Source organism: Bactrocera neohumeralis, unplaced genomic scaffold (assembly GCF_024586455.1).
Source record: "Bactrocera neohumeralis isolate Rockhampton unplaced genomic scaffold, APGP_CSIRO_Bneo_wtdbg2-racon-allhic-juicebox.fasta_v2 cluster09, whole genome shotgun sequence".
NCBI classification, from domain to species: domain Eukaryota; kingdom Metazoa; phylum Arthropoda; class Insecta; order Diptera; family Tephritidae; genus Bactrocera; species Bactrocera neohumeralis.
Window position 1 is genome coordinate 34,989,458 of NW_026089622.1, and position 22,094 is coordinate 35,011,551.

At 36.8% G+C, this 22,094-nt stretch overlaps 2 pseudogenes; both read right to left on the bottom strand.

Annotated features, from left to right (window-relative positions):
* Positions 1-1,510: 1,510 nt before the first annotated feature.
* On the bottom strand, positions 1,511-4,652 carry LOC126764727 (uncharacterized; annotated as a pseudogene).
* A 12,192-nt stretch (positions 4,653-16,844) lies between these two features.
* LOC126764728 (adenosylhomocysteinase-like) lies at positions 16,845-20,801 on the bottom strand (annotated as a pseudogene).
* Between the last annotated feature and the right edge of the window lie 1,293 nt (positions 20,802-22,094).

The window sequence follows — 22,094 nt, forward strand, 5'->3', positions numbered from 1 at the left end:
GTCATTAAAATCTCTTATATTTTCGTCAATGTTTCTTCCTGTATTTATTTTGCAATCAATATTGATGTGGCTGTTGATATACTTTCTATACTTCAACCAGTTAGTGTTATGTGATGTTAGAGGAACTTTTGGCTTAAATATCATGGGGTGTGCGTATAACTTTATTAGTACAGGAGAATGGTCAGAGATAAGTCTGTACATGGATCGACTGTCATAAGCGATCTATCTATATTTTTGACTACTTCAAAATCTATTAAGTCTGGTATTTTTTTTCTATCACTGGGCCAGTATGTCGGCTTACCAGGTGATATTATGTCCAGGTTATTAGTTATTCAGAATAGTGTAGTACAGTCGTCGTCCTTTCGGATTAATAAGACGTGAGCCCAAGTACGTGTATTTTGCGTTGTAATCTCCACCTGCTAGAAATCTTCGACCTAGTGCTCCAAAAAAGTCTTTAAATTCGCTTTCTGTAATTTTAAAACGAGGTGGACGGTATATAGCCGTAAGGTTTAAGTCACAATCCCGATTTTTTAGTGATATTGTTGTAGCTTGTAACTGTGGAGTAGCATGAGATTCTAGAGCATAGTGGTTTAAACAATTTCTAATCAACATTGCCGTGCCACCATGCGCTTTTCCATCCGGATGATTTGTGACATAGAGTCTAAATCCCGGTATATTGAAATTATTTTTATTTGTTAATTGAGTTTCTGATATAAGCATTACATCTATATTTTTTCAGACAGAAATCTAATAATCTCTAATTTATGTTGGTTAATACCGTTAGAATTCCATATATAGATATTTAGTAAGCTCATTTTTTACTTAATAAATTTTGCAGCATTTTATTTTGTGATTTTATTAAATCTTGGATCATGTTTTGCATGCTAGACATACATAAATTGTGTCATACATTGTGTAAGATTTATAATCATAGTTTCAATACCTCCATTTGGAGGATTTTGCGGCTGTTGCATTTGCACAGTGCTGCCTTTCACCACATTTGCATAGCTTCCTAGCATATTATTATTGATAGAAGTAATAGGATTTAAACTTTTTTCTGAGGTTGCTATAATTTCATTTAGTTTGTAACATTTGGTTACGACGTGCTTGAATGCCCTTCGATTTCAAATCTTTATACATACATATGTATACAACCCCTGTAGTTGTTAGCAGTGTGATTTCCTCCACAATTGCTGCATTTTTTATTTAATTCTTCTTTCTTAAGGGTGCATTTTGAAGTGGGATGTAAATCACCACATACCACACAAACACTGCGTAGAGTGCAATATGATTTAGTATGCCGATTTTCTTGGCAGTTGGTGCATTGAACCGGACCGTTTCTTTTATGTGGTTCGTCAACAGTTACTCTACGATACAGCAAATATTTCAAATTATATATAGGATGGGTCTCAAATTTTTTTTTTAGTTGATTCGAGTTCGGCAACATTTCAATTTTAAACATTGGCTCTGGTACATTGTTTCTATTAAATATATTTTCAACAGCTTTAATACCAAAACCGCATTCTTCCAATGCTTCTTTGACTTTACTAGAGTCTACGGCGGACTCTATACCCTAAATTACAACAACTAGGCCCTTAGAGCTCTTCAGTTGATACGAATAATAATTCTTGTTTTCATTTGACAAAAATTTAACGATTTCCATAAAGCTTTTTTCAGTGTAGGACTGAATTTTTGTTTCGTCAATATTGCCTTTTTTCAAAGGCACTATATGAAAATTGTTAGTACCTACAATTTCACTTAATTTCGCAGTGAGAGTATTACTGCTACGTTCGCGCAAATATATTGGAGGTGGTTTGGCATTAACGACTGTGGTGGTATCCTTCGCATCGTCGTCTGAACCATTGCTTAGTATGGCAAATCTGTTGCAATTTAAAACTTCCGTTTTATTCATATTTGGTGTGCCGCCTTGAAACTTTTTAGGATTGACCGCTGACTTTGAAGGACTGAATTTCCTTTTTCTATTAACGTAGCGATCAATACCAGTTTATACAGACGGGCCTTGTTTTATTGGTATACTCTCACCTTGCGTCGTTGCCTGCGCACTTGCTGGTACCTGCAGACTGGTTGCTGTCAGGGCATTTGTTGTTCCCCGATTGTTGTTTTCGGCTGCTTCTCCTGACTGCGTTCTTTGCTTCGATTCCTTTTCAGCTGATCGCCGCGTTGACTCATCATCGCCGGTACACTTTTTGAGGCTGCGAAGCACTCATTATTGTTTGTTTGATTTTTTGTTTTTTTGTTTTCACTTGTTGATTCGTGCACTATTTGTTTATGTTTATTATTATTAATTTGTGTGCACTGTTTTTAATGTTTGTTTACAATTTAATAAACTATTTTTTGTTTTACTTTTTGCTTGATTTTATTCTTAATTTTTTTTTGTAAAGATTGAAATCACGGGGTGGATTAAATAACACGTTCGTTCACTTTGAACATTCTCATATGTTGACTTAATATTAGTTATTTCCAGATTATATCGTTTTGTAGCTTTATTAAGTGACTTTTTACAATTTAATGAAAATTGTTGGTAAGTTCAGTTAAGGCATAAACTATCGATAATTCCACCTTATCAATTGTTTTCCAGCTGTAAAACAAAGACCAAATCGGTAAAACAACAAATAAGGAGACAATCATAGCAGAGATAAAGAGATGTCTAACTTCTCTCTCATTGGAAGTGAGAGAACAATTGCTAAACGTCAAAACCTCCTGAACTTTGACAGTTGATCGAGTTCAGGAGGTTTTGACGTTTTGTAATTGAAAACGAGCGATGGCCAGATTGAAATCCTACCAAAAAATATATAAACGGAGGGATTTGCTGCGTTGTTCAAGACCACTTACAAAAAATATAAAACAATGAAAATTAAATATATTTATGAAATTGAAATGAATTTGATGAAACAATTTGTAATGTCAAGCATCATAGTATTATTTTCAATGGAAAATTATTCAACACATTTATTGACTGATAGCTAAAAAGCTTAAATCCTTTTATTGGGTATTGAAAGGTCAAAAGTCAGTTGTTTTAACATAAAAAATTTAAATAGTTTCTCTATGTATTAAATAATCACTATATAGTAATTTTTATTCGTACTTAATGTTGGGTGTTTTAATTTATATGCCCAAAAATTATTATTTTGTCCAATCTGGCCATAATGGAAAATATTATAAAAAACGCTAATTTTGAAGCGCTCTCACTCTGGAATAAGATGGATATCCCTTTATTCCTACGTATAGTATGGAATTGGGAACGGACTCTCAATAAATTCACTATAACGGGGTTCTTAATAAAGGCTAAATGAACATGTCACAAAGCAAGGTATAATAACATATGTATATATTACATATACTATTGCACTAAGTGTGATCTACAACTACCTAAAATTAGCAAAGTGCCAATTGCATATTTATGTACAGTAGAATCGGGAAAAATTAACCAAAATGTCCCAAGAATGTTTTAAAATGTTTTAAAAACGTTTTCGAATTTGAAAAAAACTTGGAAATAAACATAATTTTGGTGATATAGTACGCTCAATTTATTTGCAGGAGCCACTTTTACTTGTAAAAAAACAGAAACTTAGATTTAGTTTGTATTTTTTCACATTATGCATACACATGTACATTTAATTTGTAAGTTCTGGTTAAAAGAAGCGGTCGAGATTCGTTTTGTGTAATACTCGTAGCGCCTGACAATTTTCGTGAGCATATTAATAGGATGTGATATCTCATTTGTATCATTATTGTTTTCATACCACTTTAACAAGGTATTGATGCATTCAACTGCTTCGGAAAACTCACTTTCTGTTATTGCATATTTTCCTTGATAACTGGTTCTTCAACTTCATTCGAAATCATCGTCATCTTCCATATTTTTTATTGTCGTTCCAATTTTCGATGTCTTCATTGCTGTCAACGTCGCTGTTGAAGTCGTTTGAATTCATCCAAGACTTTTGGGATTTAGCATATTCCAATGGGTTTTCAAAGCCTTTGAAGGTACGGTGGATGGGGATTTACCAATTATCAATGATTTCTACTTATGCGAACCATCTGCGCTCGCACACAACTTAAATGTGATTTTATCCTTAGCTATTTTTCGGCCAGGTGCCGTCTTTTCGTAAATTTAATCTGATTTCTAATGATTTTTTCTACTTTGTTGACATTTTTTAATACACTAACTATAAACAACTCAGAAGTTCAAACGCCCATGGCAAACAATGTATGTATTACCTCGCGACACCGACAATAATTTTTTACATAGAAATTCGGGGAATACATGGCAAGTGTTTCTCTTGCCAAACAAACGGTTGGGTGTGAAAAAAATAGATAAGTTCAAAAAAGTTAACTTTTTAGTGCGGTACGTGGACGCTCAAAATCGGTCAACTTAGCCGAAAGTTTTACTTTCTCGCGAGTTAACTTTTGCGCGATTCTACTGCACTATATATCATTTGAAACCCTTCAAGGCAAGAAAATATTTAAGTAATTACCGCAATTGTTTATAACTAGAAAAATTGTTAGAAAATATTTAAATAATTACCACAGTTGTTTAGAACTAGAAAAATGTTTCAGGTAATTATTATATATTAAGTCAAAGGACTCACTGTTACTCCCGTTTCGTGTTTTGCGAAGTCAGTCACAACCATTCTGTAATGTGACGGTGACTGAACCGTTCTTTTGGGATAAGCCTCCTTAATATGGCATCGAGCGTAGTGTGTGACAGACTGAAGCCCACAGTCAACAAACTAATTGGTCCTCATTAGTGTGGGTTGACTATCGACCAGATTCTCAGCACAAAAACAATTGCCACTTTATCTGAACAAAGTATCTCCCCAAAGCTAACACGTCTCCGTTAGCTGCTGTTGAGTAAAGCCAAAAGCTCCGTCAGGATCGGGGAGGATCTCTCCGAAAAAAACCGATACAAAGCGAGGTTTCATACAAGGATACCCCCTATTAATAAAAGAAGGTACAATCTTCTATAAGAGTGTACAGCTGCTGGGGTACTCCGATGATATTGACGTCACGTGCCTCAACAATCGCGTCATTAGTTCTGCTTTCTCCAGACTGGATAAGGAAGCGAAGCGTATGGATCTGGTAGTGAACGAGGGCAAGACGAAATATTTCCTGTCATCAAGCAAACAGTAGTCGCAGTCGCGATTAAGCTCCCACGACACTGTTGACAGTCATAACTTCGAAGTCGTACATAATTTCGTCAATCTTGGAACCAGTATTAACAAAATATCAACAAAAATTTCGTCCTTGAAATCCAACGCACTGAGAAGACATTTAAAAAGTAAAGTCATGTCTTGAAGAACATAAACTAAACTCTATAATTCCCTCGCTCTTGCCCTCCTTCTATAAGGCGCGGAGGTATGAACAATGTCACCATCTGATGAATGGACTTTAGGAGTGTTCGAGAGAAAGGTTTTGCGGAAAATTATGGTACTTTGCGCATGAACAACGGCGAATGCCACAGTCAATGGAAAGATGAGCTGTACAATATATACGGCGACATTGATATAGTTCAGCGAATCAAGAGACAACTGCTGCCCTGGATAGGTCATGTTGTCCTGATAGAAAAGCAAACTCCAGTTTTGAAGGTTTTCGATTCAGTACCCGCCGGTGGAAACAGAGGAAGATCTTTAGAATAATAGAGAGAACAGGTGGGCAGGACCTGACTGCCCTTTATATTTTGATTTCGCGCCAAATAGCGAAAAGAGTGGCGCGCTGTTGTTAACTCGGTAATCATGTAAGCGGTGTCTACGTCTGTAAAGAAGAATAATCCAGGAAGTAAAAATTTTCGCAGTTTCGCAATTTTAATCAAATGTGATATGAAGTGTATATTGAAATTTATGAATCAAATTATTTATTACAGATAAGGACCTATTGTGTCTAAGCTAAGTGGGATTGTGAGAACAAATAATTTCTTATACTGATAGTTAGATGATGGAGTCATGTGTAGAAGTTCACACAAGTGAGGGAAGTTCTCTGATCGCCATTCACTTGGGAGTGGCCAGAAACGATTATTTTACATATGGCTCAAGCAGCTCAAGACTTCCGGCCTTTTACCAAGTATCCTCTGGGTAGCCAAAGAACATCCGTTTGAAGTGAGAAGGCGAAACATCCTCTACACAGGGTTGTGCGCTGGGTTTGGGACCCGCCACATAAAATACGCCCTTAGTGAATAATTACCAACTGCCACGGATGAGAGACCCCCCTTTTGATGACGACCATGGCAAACGAAAAAAGGATTACGATTTGAGGGCACCTGGAATGTCCGGTCACATAATTGGGAAGGTGCCGCTGCCCAGCTAGTTGATGTCCTCGTGAAAATAAAGGCTGACGGTGGTTATGTCCAAAAAATGCCGCCTCTGCGCAGTAAAAAACGCACGTTAACAAACATAAAGAATGTTCAACGTGGAGAAGCTGCAATCACAACAAACAGCCAAATAATTTTCTACTCGACTTGCACTCCTGATCTCTGAGAGCACTCTTCAGCAACTCGGTATAAGGGAACTGTGGGACAGTAGTCTAGTTGCAAACGAAACCATTGGTTTTCGGAACATATAAAAGAAAACCTGATACGATGAGAACTGCCGTGCCACAGTGGAGAGTAATCATTAGGGGTATAACTTTTATGCAACATAATATTTACATGGCCGTACATGATGAGCAATGGTGAAAAAATATTAACTGCGTTTTTACTTTTTTGTTTTCTTTCAAAAAGTTCCCGCTCCAACGCAATTGAATTTTTTTTATTTTGATAAAAAAAAATTTGCAAAAAACGCGTTTAAAGTTTTCAAATCCCATAAGCCTCAATGTAAAAATTTGCACTATTTTGTAGATATCTCAGAAACCATGCATGATATTGATACAAAATTTTGATACGATATAAGACACTATAAAATGTACGTTTCGGCATCATTACCTCAAAAAAAGTATTTTTTGATTATTTTGCAACAAATATTATTTATTATTATTTATATATAAGAAAAATATAGTTTTTGTTAATTCATTTTCTTTTTTTTTTTAATTACACATACATATATTTCATTTAGAGTTAGAAGCAATAAACTTAAGATTTAAACTGCGCTTAGATTTACATTTCGGATAAATGTCTTGTATCAATTTTATGGCTCGTTCTGAGCATATATTCGAGCGCTGTTGGTTTGCAATAAATGAGTCTTCCTTCACCCAGTGTTTTAAAAAACATTTGTGCGCTGCTTTAAAAGGCTTTACCGACGTTTCTAATTTTGTGAAGTCATTTACATGAAAACGGTGGTCAGAAAACCATACGTCATACCAAGCGCCGCATATCAATTGACAAATAGGCAACAGTTTTGTTCGGTGTTTGGCAATGAGTATGAATGTCAAAATGCAGAGTATAGCCCTTGAGTTCCAACGGGCGTTGTTTAGCGATGGTAGAGTCTTAAATTTTATATAAGGAAAGATTTTATTTTTTTCATAATATTTGAACGCTTGTCCCAGCTCATACAGATACTGCATGTCATCGCGCCATTTGATGCATCTTACTTTCAATTTTTCTTTGCCTTGAGCGAAACTTTGTTTCGAAATGATCGAAATTATTGATCATTTATGAAAATATATCGTACGGAATATTTGGTGATATTGATTTTTCATCCAGTGACGCATCCATTACATGTCTTAAAATCAGATCTAAAATATGATGTTGACAGCCCACATATTGCGGTGAATGTAAACCTTTTGTTGACAAGTATTTTTGGAGTGAGATAATAACTCCATTTTTATGTCCTGTATTGACGGTTGTTGTATCACACACAATCATTTTGATGGAGCCCCACAGTTGAAAATTATCGAGAACTTCCTTGATGCCTTCAAATATGGTTAAACTTCTTCCATTATCAAGATCCAAGACCGCCAATCTTACTTCTCTGAACTCATTTTTTAGCACCACGGCCTGTATTTCTCTTTTACCGAATTTCTTCCCATCAAAATGAAGACACCAAATATTATTCTTGAGTGAAGTCTTATAATCTTCTTCCAAACGTTCTGCTGCTTTTTTTGCTGCTTTTAAAATTCCTGGTTGTGTCGGTGTTGTTATATTAACTCCTGATTTCGCAAATTCTTCGCTTATTTTAGCAGCATTTTTGGTGGTCACATTGGCAGTTGTTACTATTTTCACTGCTGCCTTTGTTGAACAATTCGCTTGTTTAAGCCTTGAAAGTACTGCAAATTCTTCATGATTCGGGACGCAGCAATCATCGTTCGCGTCGCTTGATGATATTGAAGATATTGATGAGTTTAATATACTATTATTTTTGACGGAGGTATTTTCTTTCATTTTAAAAGCTATGGATGGGTGAAGCTTTACATCCTTAGTAGTTGTGTACCCAACTTCTCCGTTGGAGTTCATACAGCTCTTTATCTTCAGTACCAAGCCACATACCGTTTTTATTCGTTACATCAAATAATTTGTTGAATGAGATTACCATGTTTGTTCCACTGCGTTTTTTTAACGATTTCAGGTATGTTTCTATGAGTTTTGTATTTTACGTTCAAGGGATACTTTTGCTATGATTGGAAAATTAAGTTTTGACCACAAATCAATCAGTTCTTTTCTAATAATCTTGCACCTCTTCACTTTGCTTTTTTCAATTTTTGCCAATGCATTGTATCTTCAAATTATAGCGGCCTGCTTCGGATTTTTGCACAATTCGGTTAAACATTTTTCAATGTTTACTATTTCACGTCTTTTCGTTGTACTTTTTTTAAAAGCAACTAAATTATTTGTCCACACTTTTGAACTTTTAAGAACATCTTTTTCACTCTTTTTAAAAGACATTATGTTTTTGATGTTAAATAGTTATTTGTCCACATTCAATAGCTTTCGCGATGCTGGCTAAACGAAGACTGGCAAAGAGTAGCAATATAAAGACAATGAATACAAAACGAATTGAATTAATTGTAAAATGTTACAGTTAATCGACGCTTATCGCATACTTACGTTACGTGAGGAAGAGAAGCAACGACAATGAATACAAAAGCAATTGAATTACTGGATTAGTCGACGCATATCGTAAAGTTTTGTTGTGTGGTTTTGCGTTCTTTTACGTATTTAATAATATTCGGTGATTATTTTTTTTCTATTTATGGGTGTATTATTTTTTTCACAAAATGTAGAAATATTTCTTCTATTTGTGCGTTTTCTCATCGGAATATTGCTCCCAATGAAGAAATCATACCTACTCAAAAAAACGTTTTTTGTGTTAATGATGCCAAAACGTAGATTTTATAGTGTTTTATATTGTATCAAAATTTTATATCAATATCACGCATGGTTTCTGAGATATCTACAAAATAGTGCAAGTTTTTACATTGAGGCTTGGGATTTGAAAACTTTAAACGCGTTTTTTGCAAATTTTTTTTTTATCAAAATAAAAAAAATTCAATTGCGTTGGTGCGGGAACTTTTTGAAAGAAAACAAGAAAGTAAAAACGCAGTTAATATTTTTTCACCATTACTCATCGTGTATGGCCATGTAAATTTTTATTTTTGAAAAAATTGTTAAAAGTTATACTCCCAGTAATCATACTGCGTACATCGCAACGTTTAAATCTACGACGTTTAAAGGTTTCAAGACCGGAGTGTACTCTTGGAGAATCCCCTGAGGTGAAATACCAGAGCATGCTAAAATTATGAAGAGAACACTTCTCCAAACCGCTGAATGGCAGTGAAAGCATAACACAAGAAGAAAGCAAACCCGGCACCCCAATCAATGACGATGGATGGATACCCGACCGCGAAGAAGTTCGAGTAGCAATTACACGCCTGAAGAACAGCAAAGCGGCAGCTTCCGATGAATTGCCGGTCGAGCTATTCAAATGCGGCGGCGAAGAACTGATAAGGAGCATGCACTGGCTTCTTTGTAGAATATGGTACGATAAAAACATGCCCGACGATTGGAGCTTAAATGTGCTCTGCCCAATCCACAAAAAAGGGACTATCTGCACCAACTACCTCGACATCGCATGTAAGGTTCTATCGAGCGTATTGTGTGAAGGATTAAAACTCACTGTCAATGAACGGATTGGACCTTATGAATGTGGCTTTAGACCTGTCCAGATATTAACTGTGCGCCAAATTTTGGAAAAGACCCGAGAAAAGAAAATGTATGCGCACCACCTCTTCGTCGATTTCAAAGCTGCTTTTCACAGCACGATAGGGAGCTGCCTTTATGCCGCGATGTCTGAATTTCGTATCCCTTGCAAAACTCATACGGCTGTATAAACTGCTTGAGCAATACCAAAAGCTCTGTTAGTATCAGGAAGAACCTCTCCGAGCTGTTCGATACCAAACGAGATTTCAGACAAGGTGGCTCCCTATGGTGCGACTTCTTCCATCTGCTCTTGGAGAAAATAATTCGAGCTGCAGAACTAAATAGGGAAGGTTCTATCTTCTATAAGAGTGAACAACTGCTGGCGTATGCCGATGACATCGATATCATTGACCTCAATAACCGCGCCGTTTGTTCTGCTTTCTCTAGAATGGATAAGGAAGCGAAGCAAATGGATCTGGTATTGAACTAGGGCAAGACGAAATATCTCCTGTCAGCAAACAAACATTCGTCGCACCCGCGATTAAACTCCCACATCACTGCCGATAGTCATAACTTCGAAGTTGTAGATAATATCTTCTACTTTGGTAGCAGCATCAACACAAACAACAACATCAGCCTCGAAATCCAACGCTGGAAAACTCTTGCCAACAGGTGCTACTTCGGACTGAGTAGGCAATTGAGAAGTAAAGTCCACTCTCGACGAACGAAAACAAAACTCTATAAGTCACCGAGTATTTCCGTCCTGATTTTTGGTGCAAAGACGTGGACGATGACAACATCTGATGAGTCGATGTTACGAGTTGTCGAGAGAAAAGTTCTGCGAAAGATTTATGGTCCTTTAAGCGTTGGCCACGGCGAATATCGCATTCGATGGAGCGATGAACTGTATGAGATATACGATGATATTGACATAGTTCAGCGAATTAGAAGCCAGCGACTAAGCTTGCTAGATCAGGTCGTTCAAATGGACGAAAACACTCCAGCTGTGAAAGTATTCAACGCAGTACTCGCCGGTAGAAACAGTGAAATTGGAAGACCTCAATCAGTGGGAAGGGCCAGATGGAGAAAGACCTGGCTTCGCTTGGAATCTCCAAGTGGCGAGCAGTTTTTAACTCGGTTTTAGCAGCGTAAGCGCTGTCCAATAAAGAAAAAAAAGTACCTATATTTGTCAAAATCCGATCATAACTTTTCAAGCTCCCAGGTACAGAACTATTCCTAACTTCTTACCGAAAATGTTGGTCATTGTAAGAGATATTTCATTAAAGCTCAGGGGGAATCCTATCACGATAATAGTGCTCTGTTCTGCTTTCACCGGCGTAATTCTCTACCACCCGGAAAATACGACCTAGCCAGCGCGAAGCTGTCTCTTGAATCGCTAAACTATGTCAATTTTGCCGAAAATTTCGTACAGCTCCTTGTTCCATCGACTGCTGATTTCGTCGTTGCCAACGCGTAAAAGATCATGAATCATCCGCAAAACCTTCTCTCGAACACTCCTAAGATCCACTGTGCAGATGAAGCCATTGTCTATGCCCCTTACCATTATAGAGTTTGTCCTTTGGCTAGAATTATTCTGCGTTGAATTTCAAATCTGATATGGTTGTTGGTGTTGATATTGATTCAAAGATAGACAAAGTTATCTGCGACTTCAAAGTTATGACTGGCAACAGCGACGTGCGAGCCAAGCCACGAATGCGATGCTTTTTGTTTTTTTGTCACGAGATATTACGTCTCGTCCTCGTTCACAACCAGACTCATACGTTCCGCTTCCTAGTCCAGTCTGCAGAGAGTAGAACTAACGGCGCGGTTTTTGAGGCCAATCGCTCTTATAGAATATTGTATCTTCTCGAGGTTTGCACTCCGTATTATTTTCTTCAGCAATAGATTTAAGAGATCACACGATAGGGTGCGGTGTGCTATCGGACGGTTCGGAGAAGTCCTTCTCGATTCTAACGGGGCTTTTGGTGTTGCTCAACGTTAGCTTACACAGACGTGGTTCTTGGCGGGGATACTAAGTTCGGAATTAGCGGGATAGAGGTAGTTCCTTTTGGTGCTATCGAAAGCAGATTTAAAATCGACAAAGAGGTGGTTACTTTCACGGATTTTTCCGAGATTTTGCACATGGTGAAGATCCAATTAGATTGTTGACGGTGGGCTTTCTAAATAACAACTTATATGCGATGTTAAGGAGACTTATCTCACGGTAATTGACGAAGATTGTGCGGTCCCCTTGTTTGTGGATTGGACAGAGCTCTCTTCGGGCATGCGTCCATCGGATCATATCTTGCAAAGAAGTTGATGCATGCACTTTGCAGTTCTTCGCCACCATAGTTAAATTGTAGTCCTTGGCCCCTGCCCCTTTGTTGTTTTTCAGGTGGATAATTGCTGCTCGAACCTCATCATAGTAAAGCTGAAGAAGTGTTCCCTCCATAACTAACATATGCTCTGAACAGCCACTAGATCACATCTTTGGGTCCTACAAGAGTATGCTCTGGTCTTGAAACCTTCCGCTATTTGCCGCATCTTTTCGTAGAATTTGCAAGCATTACCCCTCCCGGCCAGCTTCTCAAGCTCTTCATACTCACGTATTTCGACCTCTTCCTTTTTTTGTCTGCATATGCATCTCGCTTCCCTCTTCACCTTTTGGAACCTATCCCACTCCGCTAGTGTTATGGTCGATTGTAACATTCTAGGTAGGCTGACCGTTTTCTCTTTTCTGCGACACAACAATCCTCATCGTACCAGCTGTTCTTTCGACCTTTTCGAATACCAATGGTTTCGCTTGCTGCTGTACATGAGGAACTTGATATGCCATCCCGCAGTTCTACCAAGCTGCTGATGATAAAATCAGCAGAGCAACCTGCGCAGTGGGGTCAATATATGTATATTGCATTTTGCAAAAGCCCCTAATTTAAATCTGATAAAGCAAATGCACATAATACTAATTGTATTGTTCAGCGGGGATGAAAACTTTTTGTTAAGTCATATCCATGGTACAATATGCACACATTGTGTCCAGGGTTCGTTACAATAAATTTGTAAACATTAGGGTTCTCTACGAGTAGTACTTTATTTAGCTTTATCTTATAATTTTACTTATAGTTACAAGTAATATATACAATACCCTTTCCCGCTCTGCTGTTCTCCTAGATGCTGGACAACATGCTGCTCTGTGCTACGACGACCACGCCTGGCTATTTCTGCCGGCGCTCGTGTAGACTTCGATAACAATGTCCTGCAGCGTGAGCTGACGCTCGTGTGCTACGACGACTACTTCTGTCGGCGCTCGTGTAGGCTTCGTTGACGATGTCCTGCAGCGTGCGTTGACGTTCGTGTGCTACGACGACCACGCCCGGTTATTTTTGTCGGCGCTAGTGTAGGCTTAGACGACGGTGTCCTGGTGTATACGTTGACGCTCCACTGCTACGCTGGTGATGTACTGTTGGATCACTATAGCCACGTAAAGGTACCGGACCACGGAAAACCGCGTTAGCGACCGCAATGTTAAAAGTTGAGTTGGTCAGACGATCAACTCACTACCAGGCTCATCTTTAACAGACGACATTCACAAGTCAGGATACCAAGACTAGCTAGAGAATAAAGTCACTGCTTAGTCTGGCGCTGAACGTGTGTACCAGGAATAATGGGATGCCCAACTCCTCTCTCACTGGAAGTGAGAGAATAATTGCTAAATGTCAAAACCACCTAAACTTTGACAGTTGACCGGATTGGGGAGGTTTTGACGTTTAGCAATTGGAAACGAGCGATGGCCATATTGAAATCTTACCAAAAAAATATACAAACGGAGGGACTTGTTGCATCGTTGAAGACCTCTTATAAAAAATGTAAAACAATGAATATAAAATAAATTTGTGAAATTTAAAGATATTTGATGAAACGTTTTGTAATTTGAAGCATCATAGTTTTATTTTCAATGGAAAATGATTAAAAACATTTAATGATTGAGAGCTAACAAGCTTAAATCCTTTTATTGGGTATTGAAAGGACAAAAGTCAGTTGTTCTAATATTCTTTAAAAAGATTTAAATAGTTTCTCCATATAATAAATAACCACTATTTAGTAATTTTTATACGTACTAAATGTTGGGTGTTGCGTTAATAAATGCCCAAAAATTGTTATTTTGTTCGATCTGGCCATAATGGAAAATGTTATAAAAAACGCTTATTTTGAGGCGCTCTTACACTGGAAAAAGATGGGCATCCCATTATTCCTGGTGTGTACGCTGTCACACTCCCGTGCTGACTAACTGATCATCGGCAATCTAACTCCCCACCAAGCATGTGTTGCGTGCTCGTACATCCGCAACATGTTGCGTAGGGATGGCGTGGGTTGCTGGCGTGGCGTGGCGTGATTTTACCGCTGCGTATGCATGCTTGTTGTTGTTTCGTCTGCTTGTCTGGTTTTTCCATCTTCTTGTGTTTCTAGAATTTGCGTGGTTTTCCCGTTGTGTTGTGAGCAATAGGGTGTGCCTTTATGGGTTGTGTGGACTAAATTCTGTATAGATATTTAGTGCTCATAACATAAATGCTTTATACACGGACGGGAAATTGTCAACCGTGCTCTTTTGCCTATTGGGCAACTATCGAAGGAAACACAAGAAGCTCGTAATAAAGATTAAAAAAATATCGTAAATTTCATCGCGAAAACACAAAGCATGCGAAAGTTGCCAAAAAATTAACGTTAAGAACACATGGGAAATTAATGGTAGTAAAGATGATGATGATAATGATGTGTGATAACAGGATCCAAATTTTCTGAAAAACTTTTTGGTTTGTCTAACTAGAGCTATACTAAAAACGAAATGATGAAAAATCATAGAAATAAAGCTTACTCCAAGTATATGCAAAAACTATGTAGAGTATGCGGTCTGGAATCATTGGAATTCGAAGTACAGATGCATTTTCCAGGGTATACGGACGCAACAAGTTTTCACACTGTAAGAGATGACGAAATATACAAGGTGTGTTCCAAAGTAAACAGGACTTTTTGAATATAGCGCCCCCTGGTGGCGCCATCTATATGGCGACTGGTGCGTTAGAATATGGTATTGGTATCGATTTTTCAGTGAGAATGACATTTCATTGATTGGAAGTGAAGTTATTGCGTTTTAAGTGTCAGTATGTTTGTGTTATCGGTGCGAAAATGAGCTTCGAACAAAGAGACAACATTCAATTTTGTTTTAAAATTGGTAAAACTTTGACCGAAATGTTTCAATTGATGAAACAAGTTTATGGCGATGATTGCTTATCCCGTAGCAGAGTGCCAGAGTGGTTTCAACGTTTTCAAAGTGGTCATGTGGACATAAATGACGATCAACATGTGGGCCAATCAAAATCTGTGATCAGCGGAAATTCCATCGAAACTACGCGTGAATTCATCAAAAATAAGTCGAAATCATCATTGAAATTCATGGAAATGGAATTGAACATCTCCAAAACATCGATTTATCGCATTTTGACCGAACATTTGGGCTTACGAAAGGTGTGTGTACGGTTTGTTCCGCACAAATTGTGACTGACGACCAAAAATTTCTTAGAATCCGTCTCATCGATCGATGCTTGTGACACATTATTTGACCAAAAATCACATTATAACCATTAACCACTCCCCGTATTCACCTGATATGGCACCGTGCGACTTCTTCCTTTTCGGAAATGCCAAGTGTAAAAAGCTGTATTGAAGCAGAAGAAGACTATTTTGAATAAAATAAATTGATTTTGCCGAAAAAACCATTTCTTCTGTTTTTTAAGTCTGTTCACTTTGGAACGCATATTGTTTGTCTGAATTTATTGAATAAAGAAGTGCGATAATGCACCATCTCATACTGCATTGGTTATTCGTGATCATTTCGCCACATTTTCAACTAATATCGTGCCGCAAGCACCGCATTCGCCTTATTTACCTTCGTGTAACTTCTGGCTATCAAGCAAATTCACATGAGCACTCCGAAGACACCGTTTTGACACAATTGAGGATATAAAAGCTGAATCGAAGAAAGCTCTGATGGCCATCACGACAGAGGAATTTTCCAAGCGCTATGATGACTGGAAAATTCGTTGGTATAAGTGTATTGCAGCGGGAGGCGATTACTTTTAAAGAGATGAAATGGAAAAAATCACCTTTCAATTTGATCACTGCAGTATTTATTATATACCAAGTGTACCGGTATGAAATGAGCGTTTTTTGTGTAAATTAAATAATAATATTGAATATGAAAGTAATTTTGTTTATTACTTTTTACATATTTTGGCCGCCTTTCTAGCAATTTTTGGATACCATGCCAATAGAAATGTTCAACTTTTGAAGCAAACCTACTTCTGCTTAGGAATCGAAGTGCTGTTTAGACTATGTGTATCCCAACAAGAATATCTTACTTACAATTGCAGCCGTTAAGAACTATTCAGAAATCTGAACATACGGCCCACGTTGAAGTGTTTACACTTCAAAATAATTCAAGTGTTTATATGTAAATATTGGACATTTTAATTAAATTTTTCTTTATAAGATTAGCGGATCGAACTTGTAATAATTTTTCTTTTATAAGCTATTTTTTATTGTACTACATTTTAATTTTTATTATAATTTTATTTTACTAATATTAATAATTAAGTTCGTAAGATATATCCTCCTAGCAGATATGAGTGCCTTGCTGATTTACAGATGCGTTGTAGGCCGTATTGCATCATATGATGTCATTATTAGTCCAAGCGTTTCGAATTTAATCACGGAACTTTTCAGGTTGTATGCTCAATTTCTCCAAGTGTAGACTAGCTACCTCTTCATCGAGTATTTTCAGCAAGAGAGGCAAATCTTCGTTGTATTTGTCAGCCTTGGTCCACAATTCGATTTGTGCCAATTGTGTGATTTCTGAACGAGTTGAACATATTATCCCACTGGGATGACCGTGCGCGAAGGCCAAATTTACCATACGTCTTTCGGCCAACAAAATAATATGATTACCATTGGATAGTGTATAACTATCGACTTGGGGTTTGTCATTAATCTTCTTCTTCGCATTGGAATTTAAACATGTGGCATCGTCGGGCATGTGTTTAAAATGCGCGCTGGTAATAATGTCCTTGCAACCAGTTGTTGTTACGAAGATGGTAGCTTCTTTGTATGCTTGCTCAATGGTGGTTACTTCATAGCTTTCCATAGCAGCTTGCAAAGCAATGATAGAATCAATTTCGGTGACAATAACGATTTCGCCGAAACTACGCAGAGCTTATGCAAAACTTTTGCCCATATCACATAACCAGCAACACAGAACATTTTGCCGTTTAATACCATCAATTAGCGATTCGCGACAACCATACAGATTATAGAATTTACTCTTGGTCACCGAGTAGTTGACGTTGATGGCTGGCACACCGAGTCATTTCATATAAATTGTGTACACCGGTTGTAGTTTCTTCGCTCAAACCCTTGAAGCCCTTCGGGTTCGTGGGAACTTTTCATGCACTAAGTTCACCACTCTTATCGAGAATCAAGTTCAAGAGCTGACCATCTGAGGACCGTAAGGTCTATTCAATACACTATAAGCATTCCTCATTCATCAGGTCAAACAAGGAGTAGTAACACTGACTTAGTCTTCCTTTGCATCGTCCTCCCCGTGAACGCGATGATGTCGTGAATCATTGAGTTCACTTAATCCTCTTTAAATATCGTTGAGTATTTCAAAAGTTTTGGTGAATTTGAAATGTGGTACCTTTCAAATGAGCATTGAAATAAATTGATGTGGACAATTATATCCCACGCTGTCCTGGTCAACCCAACATAACCTCTTTTTTGAGAAAATACTCCAGAACTTGTTTTAAAATATTTTGTATCTAAATATTTACAATATGGTAAAACTATAAGTAAGCTTAACAAAGTAAGTATAAGGTTTTTATTTTTCTTGTTTTTTAGTTAGATTCGACCGCATCTCTCTTTATTATTTATGTATTTTTCCTTTGGTAGGAAAAGGATAATCATTGTGCATCGCTCTTCACGATGTGCCATTGCTTATCCTTACGTCTACATTTACAATCTTGGCTTAAAATGACGTTTTCAATTCGTCCTCTCTTCCACTGCAATGGTGGAATATTTTATTCTTTAAAAAGTACCAATGTCCCAGTTTTAATATTTTCAAAAGGAACTTGGCATTTGCTTCTTTTTTGTGGTTTATTATTTTTAAGTTTACTATCTAGAGAGATTAATCTTCATTTTGCTTGTGAAGAAGAATCTCCTAAGTTTATATTGTCCTTTTCGAATGGAAAAGCTGCAGTAAATTTACTATCTGTAGAGAATGTTAAATTATTACGAAAGTATTTCTCGTACTGTGTTTCTTTTTTAGTTTTATTAAGATATCTATTTTCAAGGGATTTTATTTTAAAAAACTCTTTTAGTTGATTATCTCGTTTTTCATCTAAATATGTCGCAACACCACAGTGCGCTAAATTGGAGCTTTTGTTGGTTGATCCATATATCAACCACCCAAACACACTGTTCTGGAGTTTGTAATTCATATTTTCAATAACTTTTTTTTCTTCTTTTAACAAATCAAAAAATATGCCCGCACCTAATAGTAAATCAATTTTACCTGGAACACTAAATGAAGGGTCGCTTAGTTTTATATTCTCTGGAATTTTTTTAACTTTAATGAATTTTCCCACAAAATGAGAAACAATATTTTGTACCACAATGGGGTCTAAATTTGTTTTGAAAGGATCTATTATTGATTTTATTTGAAGACTAACTCTTTCTTTTGTATTGATCTTGTTTCGCCTTCAATAATAATGAATTCTTTCCTGAAAGTTTTAATTTATTATACCCTGAACAGGGTATATTAAGTTTGTCACGAAGTATAATATAAATACTATAAAGTATATATATATATATAAATGATCAGTATGTTGAGCTGAGTCGAATTAGCCATGTCCGTCTGTCCGTCTGTCTGTCTGTATATATACGAACTAGTGATTTTCTTTTCACCACTATAACATATACATAGCTGCCATACAAACTGAACGATCGGAATCAAGTTCTTGTATGGAAAACTTTTGCATAAGACAATATATATACACGAAATTGGGTATAGATTATTTTCTAAGGCAACAATGTAATCTCCGAAGAAATTGTTCAGATCGGTTTACTATAGCATATAGCTGTTATACAAACCGAACGAACGGAATCAAGGGTTTGTATGGAAAACTTTCGCATTTGATGTGGTATCTTCACGAAATTTTAAATGGATTACTGCTTAATGCAATAACATAATCTCCGAAAAAGTTGTTCAGATCAGACCACTATAGCATATAGCTTCCATACAAACTGGACACGTAGTTACTAAAAGAAATGCCCCTGTGAAGGGTATATTAGCGTCGGTGCAGCCGAAGTTAACGTTTTTTTCAGTTCTTTGGTTATAAGGTGAACTTGATACCAATTATCAAATAAGGCACGTGCCTTTATTATTCTTCCATTACGGCCTTTTATACCAACCTTTTCTGTGATTAGCAGGACATGTTTAGAATCACTTCTTAATCTCCCATTTTTTTATATTTTTAAACACTGTGCTTTTTGCTTTAAAGGATTTATGGTTGTGAAGCCATAAATGATGGTTTCCTTGACATGTGAGGCAACTTTCGCCTTTATATTCTTTTATATTGTGCCCTGTTTTAAGACATTTGGTGCATAATTTATTTTTCATTACTGCATCCCATTTGTCCTGGGTAGAAAGAGCCTTAAATTTAAAACAATAAATTATATTGTGTGAAGTATTACATGTCATTATGCATTTAAATTCTGCATTTTCAAACGTTGGTGATGTTTTTGAAGCTAGTGCTGCTTCTAGTGCATTCCCTTCATGATTCAGAAACGAGTGTAGTGAATTTAAGGTCGGTATTTCCTTAGGGTTTTTAAGGGAATTTTCATACCTAAGTCTTAACTTGTTGTCTAAATTTTGCGCAAACATATAGTTTAATAAAGTTTCTAACAAATTATCTGCAGACAAACTGAGGCTTTCAGAATTTTTTTCTTGAAATTTCCGTACACTAAAAGCAGTCTCAGTCACTACTGGTGCATCTAAAATTGATTGAAATAAGTATTTGCTAGTAACCTATTGTTAGTAAATTGTTCATTAAGAAGGTTCCAGGCAACTGAAAAATTTGTCGAGGTTGAAGGCAGATTTGCAATACAACTTGCAGCCGATCATCTTAATTTAGTTTTTAAAATACACATTTTATACGTGTCTGAAACATTTTGGGAGACTACGAGTTGCTCAAACAATTCTTTAAAAGTAAAATTGGCAGCATTTGTTTTGCTAATAGATTTTAATTTGAGTTTGTAAAATATATTTCTTAAATGATAGAACTTACTTGTATCACGAGTTTTTTCTATTAGTCTCCCTATGCTGTCTAGAGAGCATATTTCGTTTATTTCGCAGTCTTCAATATTTTTTTCTAATTCTGTTTATAAGAATTGAAGCCTGTGAACTAAACCAGGATTTGGAAGGCATTCCATTTTCCTGGGAACACTATTTTCTTGAATTATATGTAGCTATCAATTCGCTTAACTTGGCGTTCACTGTCAAATAAAGCGTACCTACCGTCCCTTCAACATCATTTTTAAAATAATTATCTTTTTTATTTTTGGGATCTTTGGACAATTCCAAAGGTTTCGTTAAATTTCTGACCATTTTTTGTCCTAACTATTTTGGCGGTTTTCTAGATTTCCTAATTCTTCACTTATATCCATACTCATGGACATAAAATGAAGTTTTTTCAGTTCTTCTGCTAATTTCATTTGGTTCTCCATTCTTCCAAAAACAAAATAAATAATTGTATATGAAATAAATAAGGAAACGAAAAATGTTCTTTCTTAGGATGTGAATTTGGTTTATTGAAGTTTTTTTTGTTTTGAAATTTAATATTTACAATTTTTTTTGTTTTGGTTTTAACTCACACTTCGTTTTTTTTTGTTTTCACTTCTCTCACGTGATCTAAAAACTTAGGGGTCACCAACACGTAAAATCACAACGCGAAGGGTTTAAGATTTAAAACAGTACTCAACTCTGGCTGCCCAGAGCTCCTTTATTTATAAATTTTCTTATCCTAATTCATGTATGCACCACATGCAGAGTGCCTACACATATCTTAATACTAATCTACAGTACATACCGACAGCATGTAAGTTAACACATAATGCCCAATTTCCAGTTGGGTACGAATGTGGTGAGGCCAATACAACATCTTGCCTCATCAGCAGATTGTGTGGGCAACGACCGCCACTAAAGCTTGCAGATTACGTAAACAGTGTCAATATCCGATTGTTGCTTGCATAAACAATTGGATGAAGCAGAGTCAGCACGACGCAGACGTCAAAGCCGGCAGCGTCGACTACTGGATTCGCTTTCTTAGGTCTTAATGGTTAAGCTAGGTTTTGGGCTAAGTTAGATTTAAGTTAAGCTTAAGCCAGAGCACACGGCCTGGTCAATAAAGTTGATTACAGCATACATTTTTAATTCTTACATCTTTAACTTGGTCAATAAAGTTAATTACAGCATACATTTTAAATTCTTACATCTTTAATTGGGGCCCAACGTGGGGCAAGAAGAGGAAAATTAGCGATCAACAATCAACAACCCAGCCACAGAGCAACGGAATTACCATAGTTATTGAAAAATCATGTAAGTGAATGGCACAGCCAATCGTCATCATTTGTGAAACTAATAAAGCAGCATTATATAAAGAGTGAAGTGTTTTTTTATTGTTTTGGTGGCCGTTAACGATTGTGCCGTGTTTGAGAGAAAAAATACTTGCGTGTGTTAGTTTGTTCAGGGTCTAAGAGCCACCCCCCTCACGATAAAGAGCTTTACGATAACTCAGTGCAGGAATTGATAAACCATACTAGCAGGTTACGTGTGGCAGACGTAGTGGAAACAGAAGTTAGAAGCCGCATTGGCAGCACAGGCCGCTCAATGGAGACAGGT